Source organism: Hemitrygon akajei, chromosome 3, assembly GCF_048418815.1.
Source record: "Hemitrygon akajei chromosome 3, sHemAka1.3, whole genome shotgun sequence".
In the NCBI taxonomy this organism is placed as follows: Eukaryota; Metazoa; Chordata; class Chondrichthyes; order Myliobatiformes; family Dasyatidae; genus Hemitrygon; species Hemitrygon akajei.
Genome location: NC_133126.1, coordinates 86102533 through 86117174, shown reverse-complemented (window position 1 = coordinate 86117174; position 14642 = coordinate 86102533). Strand labels below are relative to the sequence as shown.

The 14642-nt window shown below is 44.0% G+C and overlaps 1 protein-coding gene across 1 annotated transcript in view; it reads left to right on the top strand.

Annotated features, from left to right (window-relative positions):
* The first annotated feature begins 1402 nt into the window (after nt 1–1402).
* LOC140725173 (bcl-2-modifying factor-like) overlaps nt 1403–14642 on the top strand; it is a 111983-nt gene continuing 98743 nt past the window's right edge. Inside the window, exon 1 of the mRNA XM_073040274.1 lies at nt 1403–1506. The gene's annotated coding sequence lies outside the window, so the exon portion shown is untranslated. The remainder of the gene's footprint in view (nt 1507–14642) is intronic.

Genomic DNA, 14642 nt, shown 5'->3' with positions numbered 1-14642 from the left:
TCCCTTTGTTTAAAAAAGGAAGACATCTCCTTCACCCTGGAATGAAAAGCCTCATCCTGAGAACAGGTGTGATGGAGACGGAGGAATTGCGAGAAGAGGATGGCATTTTTGCAAAAGACGGTGTGGGAAGAAGAATAGTCCAGGTAGCTGCGAGAGTCCGTAAGCTTATAGTAGATATCAATAGATAAGCCGTCTCCAGAGATGGAGACAGAAAGATCAAGAAAGGGGAGGGAGGTGTCGGAAATAGACCAGGTAAATTTGAGGGCAAGGTGAAAGTTGGAGGCAAAGTTAATGAAGTCAACGAGCTTAGCATGCGTACAAAAGGCAGCATCAATGCATTTGTCGATGTAGTGAAGGAAAAGAGGGGGACGGATACCAGTATAGGCATGGACTGTTCCACAAAGCCAACAAAAAGGCAGGCATAACTGGGACCCATACGGGTGCCCATGGCTACACCTTTGGTTTGGAGGAAGTGGGAGGAGCCAAAGGAGAAATTATTGAGAGTAAGAACTAATTCTGCTGGACGGAGGAGAGTGGTGGTAGAAGGGAACTGGTTAGGTCTGGAATCCAAAAAGAAGCGGAGAGCTTTGAGACCTTCCTGGTGGGGGATGGAGGTATATAGGGACTGGACATCCATGGTGAAAATAAGGCGGTGGGGGCCAGGGAACTTAAAATCATTGAAAAAAATTTGAAGCGTGAGATGTGTTACAAACATAGGTGGGAAGGGATTTAACAAAGGAGGATAAAACAGTGTCGAAATGAGTTCGGTGGGGCAGGAGCAAGCTGAGACAATTGGTCTACCTGGACAGGCAGGTTTGTGGATCTTGGGTAGGAGGTAGAAATATTAAGTGCGGGGTGTGGGTACTATGAGGTTGGTGGCAGTGGATGGGAGATCCCCAGAGCTGATAAGGTTGGTGATGGTTTTCATTAGACCATCAACACCAGTGGTAGATGACGTCCTTCTTTAAGATGCGTGGCCGGAACTGACCCTCCGCACAATTTCCGAAACAACACCGAGCAAGTGAGCAGACTGGCGGGCCGACAGGGGCGGGGAGACAAATGGCCGCGTTTGGTTGGCTAACACAAACAACTTTTCGCTTGGAAACCGAAGTTTTCCATTTTCTGATTGGTGCGGAGGTTCAGCTGATATTACGTGTGGTCGGTCTCGAGACGTTGACGCGTTGCAAAGGGTAGCGCGCAGCCGCAGAGACCCAGTGTTCCGAATGCGTTCAAAGGCGAACTGAGCCGTCCGAGCCTGCGGGCGGCGCTGTGGTTGGCTAAGCGGCGTTCAGGACACTACAGGCAGGAGGAGAGAGCAGCCTGCGATTGGCCACTAGAGGCGCAGGGGAGCTCGCTGCTGATTGGCCATGTCATTATGACGAACCCTGATTGACAGTAGAGACAGGAGGTAAACAGCAGGTCGGCGCGCAAATCGCGGTGATTAATCAGATTACTGTAAGGAGTGTGCACCGTTCGATTTAACTCGACTCAGTTACCTACGGATAAGTAAGTACACCTTCAAACCACCAAGCTTCTGTCAGTGGTGCATCTCTTTTATTTCTGCATGAATCAATTGGACTTCTGTCCCCCCCCCCTTTTGTCCAATGAATACTGTAAAACATACTTGATTGTTTCTTTGTAAATATTGCGTCTACATCACTAGCGGATCAGTATTGCATGCGCGTTGTCAAGCCAGCACAGATGATCTGGTATGCTTTTCTTATCGAAAGGGTGCTGTGTCCTTTTAACAGTGAAAGGGTCAAAATAAACTTTTCTGTGTGTGTATTTTCGCTTTCTTGGATGTTAACGTTTGGGCTTTCTCGTTGTACTTCAAGCATTTATTTCACTTGTTCACATTTCCGGAACATGCCTGGGCAACAAACGGATGGCAGAAATACACAAAGTTTTTGGTTGCCAAAGGCTATTTTTGTACGTTCGGGATTTATTTGTTTTACAAGTTAATTGATGCTGTTCTGTTGACTTGGTACTTGAATTTTTTGTTTATCTTGTGCATTTATTGTTTATCTCCGATCGAAATAATTGTCCTCTATTGGGTACGGAAATATAAACTTAAGTCTGGTGTTGACAAACAGGCATAACAGTTTGGAGACTCGGGAGACAGAAGGTGCTGAAAACTGGGGTGAAAGCCTGTTTGTGCTTTTGGAGTTGTTTTGCCCAAGCTGGTTCCAAATCGGGTGTGAACCCGCTTGGGGCTTGAAATTAGGATGCAGGATCTAGGGACAAGAGGTTCACCCGAGTGCGGGGTTGTCCCTCGGTAATTCGGAAGAGTGACCTCCGTCTACGTTGTTCTGCTCTGGGAAAGATGCGCCGATAGTTTGGAGACAGGAGTTCTGAATTGTCTCGGTTTCGGGGGGGGGGGGGTGGTTTAAAGTTCAAAAATTACTTTATTCTCCTTATGGGAATATCTTTGTGCGACTCTATCCAAATGATAGTAATATCTCATTCCATCTCTAAATCAGTACCAACATTCGTAATGAAACTGGTTTTGATTACGATACATTCTATACTTGATGAGTATATTCCATGAAGGGTCTCGGCCCGAAACGTCGGCTCTACTCTTTTCCATGGATGCTGCCTGGCCTGCTGAGTTCCTCCAGCATTTTGTGTGTATTGCTCGGATTTCCAGCATCTGCAGATTTTCTCTTGTTTATTATTCTACACTTCTTTCTGGCTCGTTCCAATCACGCACTCGCTATATCTGCCGTGCCTCTCGGAAGACCTATTTACCTGTAATGTAACTTATTTTCAGCAGCTGATGTACTGCGCCTCCCTCTCTGCCCAAGTAACTCGCTGTCACAGTCTCACCTTGTCGTCCTTTGTAATTCCCCATTATCTGTGCCCCCATTGTAGTCGTGCATTGATATCGAGTGTAACTCCGTCTCACATGGTTCACTCAATGTAGCTAACATAACTGCTTTACCGCGTGTGTGTGTCAAATGTATCTCGGGCAGTCTATCTATTACGTTCACTTCTGCGCCGAGCGCTTTCCGTTCAATATAACTGTCTGATGCAATTGTCTGTTTATCCTACCCAGTTCCTATCCACTGTAACCGAGACCACGGTACTTTCAAGACATTTACTTCCGTTCTTAACTCATTAACAAACACTTCCTCCATCGTCAGTCTTGTGTGTGTGTGTGTACCTAACAAGATCAGAACAACAACGTTCTTCTCCGGTGAATCATCTGCCAAAATTTTTCGTATAACTCGAATTCCACCCCCCCCCCCCCACCGTAACTTCCTGATTGATTCTCACATCATTTCTGGATTTTTTCATTTAACAAAGAAAGCCATGGAAGGGAGCTGTTTTTACAAGTCAGCCGTCTGCAGTGTGTGCTGTCTCACACCTTGTCCCCAAACTCCCACTAATTTGGCCCGGTATTAGCCGATCCGGGCGGGCGTGTATTTGCTGTCGGCTCACATGTGCTGGAAGGCAGAGAGATTGCTTCTGACTGATTGACGGCTCGTCCCCTGGGTCCTGGCTCCTGTCTCGTGTTTACAGCTCCAGTCTACAGCGGAGCAGTTTCGGAGCCAGCGCTCCTGATTCGCTGCCTCAACGCTGGTGTAAACAATGAAGTTTCTGCGAGGCGATTTCGGAAGTGAAATGCGGCGTGTGGCCGCCAACATTACCCAACAAGGAGGAGGTTTTAGCAGTCTTATTGATTATTGTTCAGCTTTGCTATCAGTTCTTTTCGAAATCTGCCCCTATTCAGCATCTTATTCAACCTGAACTCAACGTCTGACGTCATGAAGTCAAGCGAAAAATAAATGCTGGAAGCGTTCAGCGGGCCAGGCAGCGTCTGGGGGGAGGTAAAGAGTTAAGAGTTCAGGTACAGGGCCCTTAATCAGAGTTGGCCTGAGTTCATAGTCCCTGCAACCAAACAAAGACTGTCTGCTTTCAGCTCCACAAACTGTCCCTAGGCCAGCCCCATCTGAAGTGAAAACACACAACACAGCTTTTGGTACTTTGAGACTCAAGTTTCCAGCGTTCTTTTTGTACAAACTCAAGCATATCTAAGTCCTTTTTAACGATATCCCCTCCCCACACTGGTTCTCAGACAAACACCATGACAAGCTTCTTAATCCTCGTGTTTCAGGCTCTTTTTGACAATTAACTCCACAATCCAGGGGTTCCCAACCTTTTTTTTATGCCATGGACCCTACTATTAACTGAAGGGTCTGGACCCCAGATTGGGAACCCCTACCATAATCATAACCTCCTTTACCCTGACACAGTTTAGAACATAGAACATAGAATAGTACAGCACATTACAGGCCCTTCAGCCCACAATGTTGTGCCGACTCTCAAACCCTCCCTCCCATATAACCCCCCCAACTTAAATTACTCCATATACCTGTCTAGTAGCCTCTTAAACTTCACTAGTGTATCTGCCTCCACCACTGACTCACTTTCATTGCTCCCCTTGTCTACTCCGTGCCTGATCAACTATGCCCAATGATCGGATATGGTAGATTTCTCTGCCTCAGCGCCATTCCAGCCCCCTGGGTAGCAAATTCCAAATGCTCACGACCTTTTGAGTAAAGAAACTTCTCCTACGTTTTGTTTCTGAGACTGTGACCTCCTCCACCAGGCAAAAAAACGTCCTCCCTGCGCTCATCCTTTTAAATGGGAGAATACAATCCCAATCTACTCAGGCTCTCCCCACACAGCAACCTCGCTCTCCCAGGGTGAATCCCTGTGGCAGGTGTATCCATTTTAGATAGGGAGACCGTAACCGTGCACAACACTTTGAGTGCCATGCACTATGAGGCATCCTTAATCATGTACTCAAACCCTTGCATAAAATAGGCTAACAGACTTTTGAGTTTCTGGTTGTACTGGCATTTTGGCTTTCAGTGTAATATGAGAACATCTATGCCCTTTTCAACACAAATGTTTTACCAGCATGTCCCTATTTAAAAAACCCACTGTTGTTTGTAATTAATTAGATTACATCATATCCAATCACCTGATACTCAGCCTGCCTGGTTCTCACCCAGTCACTCTACTTGCTTGTATCCCTGGAAGCCCCTTCGCATCTTCTGCCGTACCCACTATCCCACCTAGTGCTGTGTCATCGGCAAATTGGAAAACACGACATTTGGTTCCCTTATCCAAAGAGTCATATGTTCATTTTAATGTCGGAAAATGTATACAGTATACAACCTGAAATTTGTACTCCTCACAGACATCCACAAAACGAGAGACCCCATAAAGTGAATGATCAAAACATCAAAGATCCTCTCCTTTCACCCAATCAGCAGCAGATGCATCGAACCCTCAACCGCACCCCCCCACCACCATACAAACAACAGCACAAGGCCCCAAAGAGAGCTTGATCCATCAGTACTATAGTCCATAACCGTTTAGTATCTCAGACAAGCTCTCCCTCTCTCCATTGAGGGAGAGAGAGAGATCGCTCCTGCAACAACGAGAGCAGAGACCAGCGACTCACTGTTCCGATGTTGCAGTCTTCCGCGCCTCTTCCCCAAGCCCCCCATCTCAAGGACTGACAGGCTCTCACTCTCCATCAAAAGAGAGAGAGAGGGGGGGAACAGGGCCCTTTCTCCAGCTGCAGCCAGCACACTGGCTGATGTTTCGGTGTTTCAATTTCCCACCATCTGAATATGGATCACGAAGAGCTCAGGCCTAAACGCCAAGCCCTACTGTACCCCATGAGTTACAGCTGTTATCCTGAGAAGAATCTTGTTATTCCACTCTTTATCCACAGTTTCTGAATTCTACCCCTTTCACTTCTCTCTGTTACACAAAAGTTTTATTAGTCTTCAACTATTTCCCAGTTCTTATGAAAGGGAATCAACCTAAAACATTAAACTCTATTTCTCTCTCCACAGATCCCTGCCAAATATTTGAAGCCTTTTCTGTTTTACTTCAGATGTCCAGCATCTGTGGTATTTCTCTTTTGAGTTTTGCGATCTCTTCCTCTAACAGAAAACCCTTTATGTTGCACCAATTAGTACTTTTCAATCCGAGATGAAAAGATGTGTATTTAAGTCTCATTCTAGAGACACTGGCGCATAGACTCAGCTGCCAGTCAGTGATTGGTTTATTATGGTCACATGATTGCAAATACAGCACAAAGGGTTGAGCAATAACAGAATGTGGAACATCGTGTCACAGTTTCAGAGAAAGCGCAGCACAGGTGGACAAATAAACAGGTTTAAAATAATATTATTAGTAATTCTTCAAGTCATAGAATTTGGTAGGGTGATTATAATAAAGGCTATAAAAAGACCTGTTGACAGAAGCCTGCAAAGAGCCATCAAACTCTGGCATTGTATGAAGAGTTCCTTCACTGAGTATCTCCAGCATTTTGTGTGTGTTGCTTTCTACATTGTGTTTAGTGTGTCTTTTTATTTTGCCAGATGACCATTTCTGCAAATGATGGACTTTCAGCTGCATTCCCTTCCTCCTGTAATGGATCATTCTGCAAGATGATCCCAGATAGCTAATCTCCATAGGCACCTCTACACATTATCCAGGCTGCACAATATCAAAGAAGTGCTGCCTTGTTAAAGATGCTACCCTTTGACCGGACTTCAGATCATTCTCCCATCTTCCCTCTTAAAGGGCGGAGGTGAAGTTTCCCTTTGTGTCTTCACTAACCCACATGTTACAAACATACCGGCAGGTTGTTTATGGCATTGGCTGTTCATGGATCAGGGCAGCACTGTAGCAGAGCGGTAAACATAATGCTTTACAGCACCAGCAACAGGAAAATCAAGGTTCAATTCCTGCCACCATCTGTAAGGAGTTTCTATATTCTCTCCATAACCATGTGGGCTTCCTCCAGCTGCTCCGGTTTCCTCCCACGTTCCGAAGGTATATGGGTTAGTAAGGGTTAATAAGTTGTGTTGGCACTGGAGGCATGGTGATACTTCGGGCTGCCCCAAGCACAGCTTCAGAATGTATTGCTCATTGACACAAACAACTATGTTTCAATGTGTATATGGCAAATAAAGCTAATCTTTATCTTTTTCTTTATACTTGCTGAGGTCACAGTATTTGCTGCATTTTCCTGGAATGTAGCAGTATTGGCATATCCATAAACACTTTATTGTAGCCCATTTCCATATTCTTTTAATCTCCACACAGACTATTCTATTCACCTTTTTTTCTAATCTATGCATGCTCAACATTGGTTGGAAATCCAGTCAGAAGTTCCACACAGACTCCTCACCCTGTCATCTATGTATGCTACTTACCCAACACATAATTGCTGTTTTATAATCTAGAATGACAATCCCTATCTGGAAAATTGTTGAGGCTAAATCATTAGAGGTATTTAAAGAGGAACTGCATACGTTTTTGAAGGATTGGATAGTTGAAGACTATGTGGACCTGGCACAGAAGAACACTGGGGCAGACCAGCCATGTTCATATTGAATGACAGCGCAGGTTTGAAGAGAGCTCTAGGCCTCTTTTCTTCTATTCTCTCTCCAGTCCCTAGGGGTCGCTGTTGTCAGTTGTAAAGGTCTCTGTAAATACTTGTGAATATATGGCATCTGGGAACCAAATGAAGAATAATCTGCTCGTGTTCACATTGTAAACTCACCTGTGAATACAGGTTGCTTGTTTGAGATAATGTTGTATTCCAAAGGAGAAGTGAAACCAAGACTTTTATGATCTTAACAGCTTGGTATCAGGCCAGACTTGGCACTGACATACCAAAACATGAGATAACTATTTAAATCATAAAGTTGGCAAAGGACAGAACTTGCAGTGGTTGGAAAGAATTCTGTTGTGCTTGCCTCTGTAAGTCTCTGGCCTTTCAGGAGTATAACTGGAGCATGAGGTTTAGCAGAGTAATGAAGGATTTTGATGAGGATATAGGAGAAAATTGTTTCCACTGACAAGGCAGAGGCAACAGGAGTAGGGATTGAAGGTGATTGGCAGGCTACCCAGAAGTATCATGAAAATAATTTTGTTTTACTGCAGCAAGTTTTGATAAAATCAGAAGAAATAGGAGCAGAGTTACGACATTTGGCACGCCGAGGCTGATTTATTATCCCTCTCAATCCTATTCTCCTGCTTCTCCTGTATCTTTTGACACCCTTACTAACCAAGAGCTTATCAACCTCCACTTTAAATATACCCAATGACATGGTCTCCACGTCCACCCCTGGCAATGAGCTCCACAGATTCACCACGCACCAGAAATTCTTCCTCGTCTCTGTTCTATAGGGATATAATATTCTGAAGCTCTGCCCTCTGGTCTTAAATTCCCTTACTGTAGGAAACATCCTCTTCACGTCCACTCTACCCAGGCCTTTCAATATTCAATAGGTTTTAATGGATCTCCCCTCATTCTTCTAAACTTCAGTGAGTACAGGCTCAGAGCCATCAAACACGTCTCATACATTAATGGTTTTAATGCCAGCATGTCCTTTCTCAGATAAGGGTCTCAAAACTGTTCACAACACTCCAAGTGTGCTCTGACCAATGCCTTATAAAGCCTTAGCATTACATCCTTACATCTATATTCTAGTCATCTTGAAATGAATGCTAACATTGCAGTTGCCTTCCTTACCACTGATTCAACCAAGTTAACTTTCCCCCCATTTAGAAAATAGTCTATGCCCTTATTCCTTCTAATAACTATACACTTCCCCCCGCACTATATTCCATCTGCCACTTCTTTGCCCAATGTGTGCAAAACTCTTGCACTGTGCAATCTTTTGTCCAGTGACAGCAATATGTGCATACTGAATAATTTCTTCAATACTAACAGTTATAAATAAGCCCGTTTTAAAATCTGCACATTGCAACATCATTCACATCAGAAATTGGAAAAAGGAAATGTGATGGATTACGACCGTGAATTATCCTTAACATGCCAACAATTGACAAACTTCTGCACGTAATTCAAATTACTTTGTGTGCTGGTAGCAAAAGATGTGTACATGCACAAAGACACGCAGCTTAGAAGGAACATTGTCGTTGTCATAATCCATCTAATTCCTTCTGCAGATGCCCGTCTTCCTCAACACTCTCTTCCCTCCACCTCTCTTCATATCATTTCCAAACTTGGCCTCATAGCCATCAATTCCATCATTTGAATTGACATATAACGTGAAATGAAGTGGTCTCAACACCAACCCCTGTCAATAACCACTAGTCACCGACAGCCAATCAGAAAAGGCCCCCTTTATTCCCACCCTTTGCCTCCTGCCAGTCAGTCAAACTTATATGTATGCTAGTATCTTTCCTGTAATATCATGGTGGGCTCATATCTTGTTTAGTAGCCTCGTGTGTGGCATCTTGTCAAAAGTCTTCTAAAACTCAGAGCCACAGATGCTATTACTGCTTGGGGTGTCAGAGTTCTGAGTTCAATTCTGGCATCCTCTGTAAGAAGGTTTCTATGATCTTCCCGGGTGCGCATGGATTTCATCCGGGTGCTCCGGATTCCTCTCACAGTCCAAAGACGTACCAGTTAGCAGCTTAGTTGGTTATTGTACATTGTGTTGTGATTAGGCAAAGGTTAAATCATTGTACATTGTGTTGTGATTAGGCTAGGGTTAAATTAGTGGGTTGCGTAGTGGCGTGGCTCTGAAATCTGGAAAAGCCTGTTCTGCACAGTATCTCTAAATAAAAAATAAGTTAAAAAAAATACAATAAAAATAGAAGTAATTACCATCCACTGAGTCTCCTTTGTCTGTCCTGTCTGTTATTCCTCAAAGAACTCCAACAGATTTGTCAGGCAAGATCTCCCCCTGTGAAACCATGCTGACTTTGGCCTATTTTATCATGTGCTTCCAATGTACCCTGAGACCTCGTCCTCAATAATAGACTCCAAAATCTTCCCAACCACTGAAGTCCCTTACATCTTAAAGAGCGAAGTGACATTTGCGATTTTTCCAGCCCTGCGGAACCATTCTAGAATCCAGTGATGTGGATCAAGATCTGGAATGTTCTGCCTGAAGCATGAGCATGTTTCAAAAAGAGAACAGATTTATACTTGGATCAAACAGAGCAGGGGAATGGTAATAATTAGTTCATTCAAAGTCTGACATTGGTATAATGGGTGAAATATCCTCTTCCTCACTATCTAATTCTGTACCAGTCAGTCTGAAATGCTGCAGTGGTGGAGAATTGAATGACTAGCCAAGAAATCCTTCGGCAAACAACCAAAAGCCCAAAGTTCAAATCCCACAGCGGCAGCAGTGCAGTTTAAATTCAGTCTAAGTTAAGATCCAGTAAGATGGCACCACATCAGATCACAGCAGCTCCTACCGGGTCAACCAAAGGTCTTATTGTCTTTCTTAAACATATTTTTTAATGGTCACAAGACCCTGCCAGACATTAAGAACTTGAACAAGTGCAGGTCTACCCCATCGGTGATTTGCTTGTTGGCAGAGAAACTGAAGGAGCTGGACTTGACATGGATCGTGCTGCTGCCCGCATCGGAGGAGTTGGTGCGTGAAGGCGATGCGTGGTCTAACAGCAAGTGATTTTCTTAAGTTGCTTTTCTTGCGATTGCAAGACCCCGTTGAACATCGTTAATGTGGAATGCTGCAAGTCCGATTCACTGATTTATTAGCAGACGGCAGGGAAACCGCGTGGCCTTGGTCATAGCAAGGACTAGGCCTGAAGCTGCGGCGTCACTTGTTTACAGCTGCCCAAGAGAGAGGCGTCAGAGTTCACGTGCTCCACCAGAGGTGGTGTGGCTGGAATCAGTGCTGCCCCCAGTGCTTGCTCGGCAGAAGGCAAGCAGTATTGTGTTCGACTGCAGACTGCTGCAGTGCTCACGGGCTCAGGATCCTGGACTGTATTTGTTTGTGTGACTGTATTTTCCTGATATATGTGCTGTGTGTGTGACTGTTGGTGCTGTGTTTTGCACCTTTGCGCTGCTTCATTTGGCTTTATTCATGGTTATTCATATATGGTTGAATAACAATTAAACGTGAACTTCAAATTCAGCCATTGATGTTGAATTGAGGACAATAACCAGTTGGCAGTATGTATGACTGGATTGTTGGTTAAAAAATGGAGAACCCATTTGGTTCATCAGAGCCTTCTGAGGTAGGGAGTTCATAGTTTCTCTGATCTTTATGTGCCTCTAGGCACCTAGTTGGCTCTGAAGTGGTCTAGTATGACACTCAGTTCAAGAGCAGTTAAAGATAGGCAACAAGGGATACTGGCTGCTTTTGCAAGCGATAGCTAGATAATGAAAGCTAATCCTATATTTTGTGGTCCTTATGCCATGTTCATGAGCTGAACAAACAGCAACCACTTATTTTGTTTGTTCCTTATATGCTGTGTCTTATGATGTGGGCTGTCACGCTCGATCCATGACCATGATTGTTCTCGGCAAATTTTTCTACAGAAGTGGTTTGCCATTGCCTTCTTCTGGGCAGTGTCTTTACAAGATGGATGACCCCAGCCATTATCAATACTCCTCAACCCAACCAGGACTTGTGATGTGCACCACCTGCTCCTATGGCTTCACATAACCCTGATCTCGGGTGGGGGGCTAAGCAGGTGCTACACCTTGCCTAAGGGTGATCTGCAGGCTAGCAGAGGGAAGCCTTCCACCTCCTTTGATAGAGATGTATCTCCACCCTGCCACCATTTTACTTAACCACTTACTTAGGCATTTTTAAATGTTTATTTTTAAAGGATTGCCATAAACCTTAGTCAATAAAGCATTATTTCTTCTTGCTAGGAGACTGTCTATTAATGATGCCTGTCGGTTAGCAGCCAAATTAAAAAAAAAACCTTTCTTCCTGTTATTTCCATATTCATGCACCGTCAGATTGCAAAGGCTGGCGATGTTAACAGGAAACCCCACTATACCTCTAGTAAAAGGGAAGAGAGTCTGCAACAGTTATTTCGAGCTCTGGACAAAGTCAATTAGAGTATTGTCAACCGTACAGGGCACTTGGCTGGGAGAGTATTTGGCGAGCTTCACAGGAATAATAGGCTAATGGAGTTAAATTATGAGGATAGATTGCATAGATTGGACATCTTTTTTGAGTAGATTAAGGAGTGGCATAATTGAGGTGTTTAAGATGATGAAGGGAATCAAACTTGGCAATTCCATTAGCCTGAGGTATTTGAAACAATTACATAGTCATCCACCCCCCCCCCCCACCCCCACTGTTCTCCTTTAATTGCCCTCGAGAATTGAATTTGGGTTGAATTAGGGACAGTGGAGTCGGCATGACCCATCTTGGCCATCAGGGGGAGCTCTTGCAGGAATTCTGGGATTATTCCCTCTTAGCCAAAGACTAGTGTCTGACACTGGAGTATATTTAAAAAAGGAGAAAGGCTAGAATGGAACACAATGATATATCACAATAGTGCAGTACATTTTTTTGGTTGGTTCATCTAAATGACTCACTTTTTAGAAAGAAGGACCTATTGTGACATCCCATGGATCTAAAGGTAATTCAACATTTAGTAAACTTGTCAATTAGACTTCTCAACATCATTCTGCCTGGCTCCTCTGATGCAGCCAGATCACATTGTTCAAAATTAAAAGTAAATTCATTATCAAAGTACATAAATGTCACAATATACAGCCCTGAGCTTCATTTTTCTTGCGGGCATTCACAGTAAGTTTGAAGAAATGCAATAGAATCAATGAAAAGCCACACACAACAAGACAGACAAACAGCCAGTGTGTGAAAGACAACAAAGTGTGCTAATACAAAAAGATGTAAACACAAAATAATAATAATAAATAAATAAATAAATAAACAATAAATATGGAGAACATGAGATGAAAAATCATTGTAAGTGAGTCCATGGGTTGTGGGAACAGTTCAGTGTTGGGTTGAGTGAAGGTATCCCCTCTGGTTCAAGAACCTGATGGTTGAGGGGTAATAACTGTTCCTGAATGTGGTGGTGCGAGTCCTGAGGCTCCTGTACTTCCTGATGGTAGCAGCGAGAAGTGAGTATGGCCTGGATGGAGGGGTCCCTGAGGATGGATGCTGCTTTCCTGTGAAAGCGTTCCTTGTAGATGTGCTCACTGGTGGGGAGGGCTTTACCTGTGATGGACTGGACTACTTTTTGTAGGCTTTTCCATTGTGGGCTTTCCCATTCACAGCATTGGTGTTTCCATACCAGGCCATGATGCAGTCAGTCAGCATACATCTATAGAAGTTCTTCAGAGTTTTACATGGCATGCTGAACCTTCGCAAACTTCTAAGGAAGTAGTGGTGCAGGCCTGCTTTCTTTCTAATTGCACTTATGCACTGGAACCAGGGCAGGTCCTCTGAAGTGATAACGCCAGGGAATTTAAAGTTGCTGTCCCTCTCCACCTCCCATCCCCAGTGAGGACTGGCTTATGGACCTCCAGTTTCCCCCTCTAGTAGTCAATAATCAGCTCCTTCATCTCAGATCGTTGTTGTGGAACCACTCGGGGAGATTTTCAGTCTCCTTCCTGTATGTCGATTTGTCACCACCTTTGAAATGGCCAACGATGGTATAGGTATCTGACTGGAAATCTCCCCAGGGCGGGGAACTCTGGAGCATCTTTATCCATCCTGTAATGTAATAGTGATTAGATAGAGGGAAGTTTTTTTCCATCTTATTGTGTGTGCACATGTGTGTATGTATGCATGTGCATATGTCAATGGGCAGGATATTACACAAACATTAAAAAGTACACTTTCCATATCTCCATTCATCACTGTTCTGTGAAATAATCTCTATATCATTACCACCTTTGGTAAAGACATAAATGCTAATTTATTTACAGCTTTTGGTCTTCCTCCTTAAAGGTACCTTTTTACAGTATGTTCTAACTTTTTTGACAGCCAGTGAGGTACTATTGGCAGGTGGGAAGTGCCAAAGGCAAGTTGCAAACACCGAGGTTCCACTGGAGAGTGGAGTGATCACAGTCAGATAACCTGTGAGGGTACAAGCAGCTAAGTATAGACAGGAAGGCCTGGGAGAAATCTCCTGTGCTTCATTAAAGTTTTGCAACATCTTCTATGCCAATGTGAACGGGCAGAGTAATCTAAAAGTGTTATATACGGCAGTCACATTGGAGCATGGGCTTGGTTTTTTGTAATCCGGTGTAGGATTCAATGCAAAAACTTTTTGATTCATGGTGAGATTGCCATCCAATGAGTCTTGGCAGATGACTAAGGTGTGTGTGGTTTCAAGATATCCTTTATACTTTTGGAACGTGCTAAATAGTGAAACATCTTGTTTCTGTCACTGTTGATGAATCTTCAAGGACATTCTCCTCCTCCAGAGTTGGGAGATCTAACACTCACTCATGAGGCACCCCCTCAAGAGGAATATCTACTGTTCTTATGCACTCAGATTCCAAAAGGAAACATGAATCCACGGACTTCTGGCTCTGAACTGGAGTCAGCTTGTTATTGTCACGCATACCCAGAGCAGAAGCAGAGACAAGCTGGCAAAGGTAAAGCTAGCACTGGGCCAGAGAGCATAAATGTACTGAAGATGGATGACGTATCCACACACACACACACACACACACACACACACACACACACACACACACACACACACACACACACACACACACACACACACACACACACACACACACACACACACACACACACACACACACACACACCTAGTGTCACTCTGCAGTTCTAACTATCTTAGGCTATTCT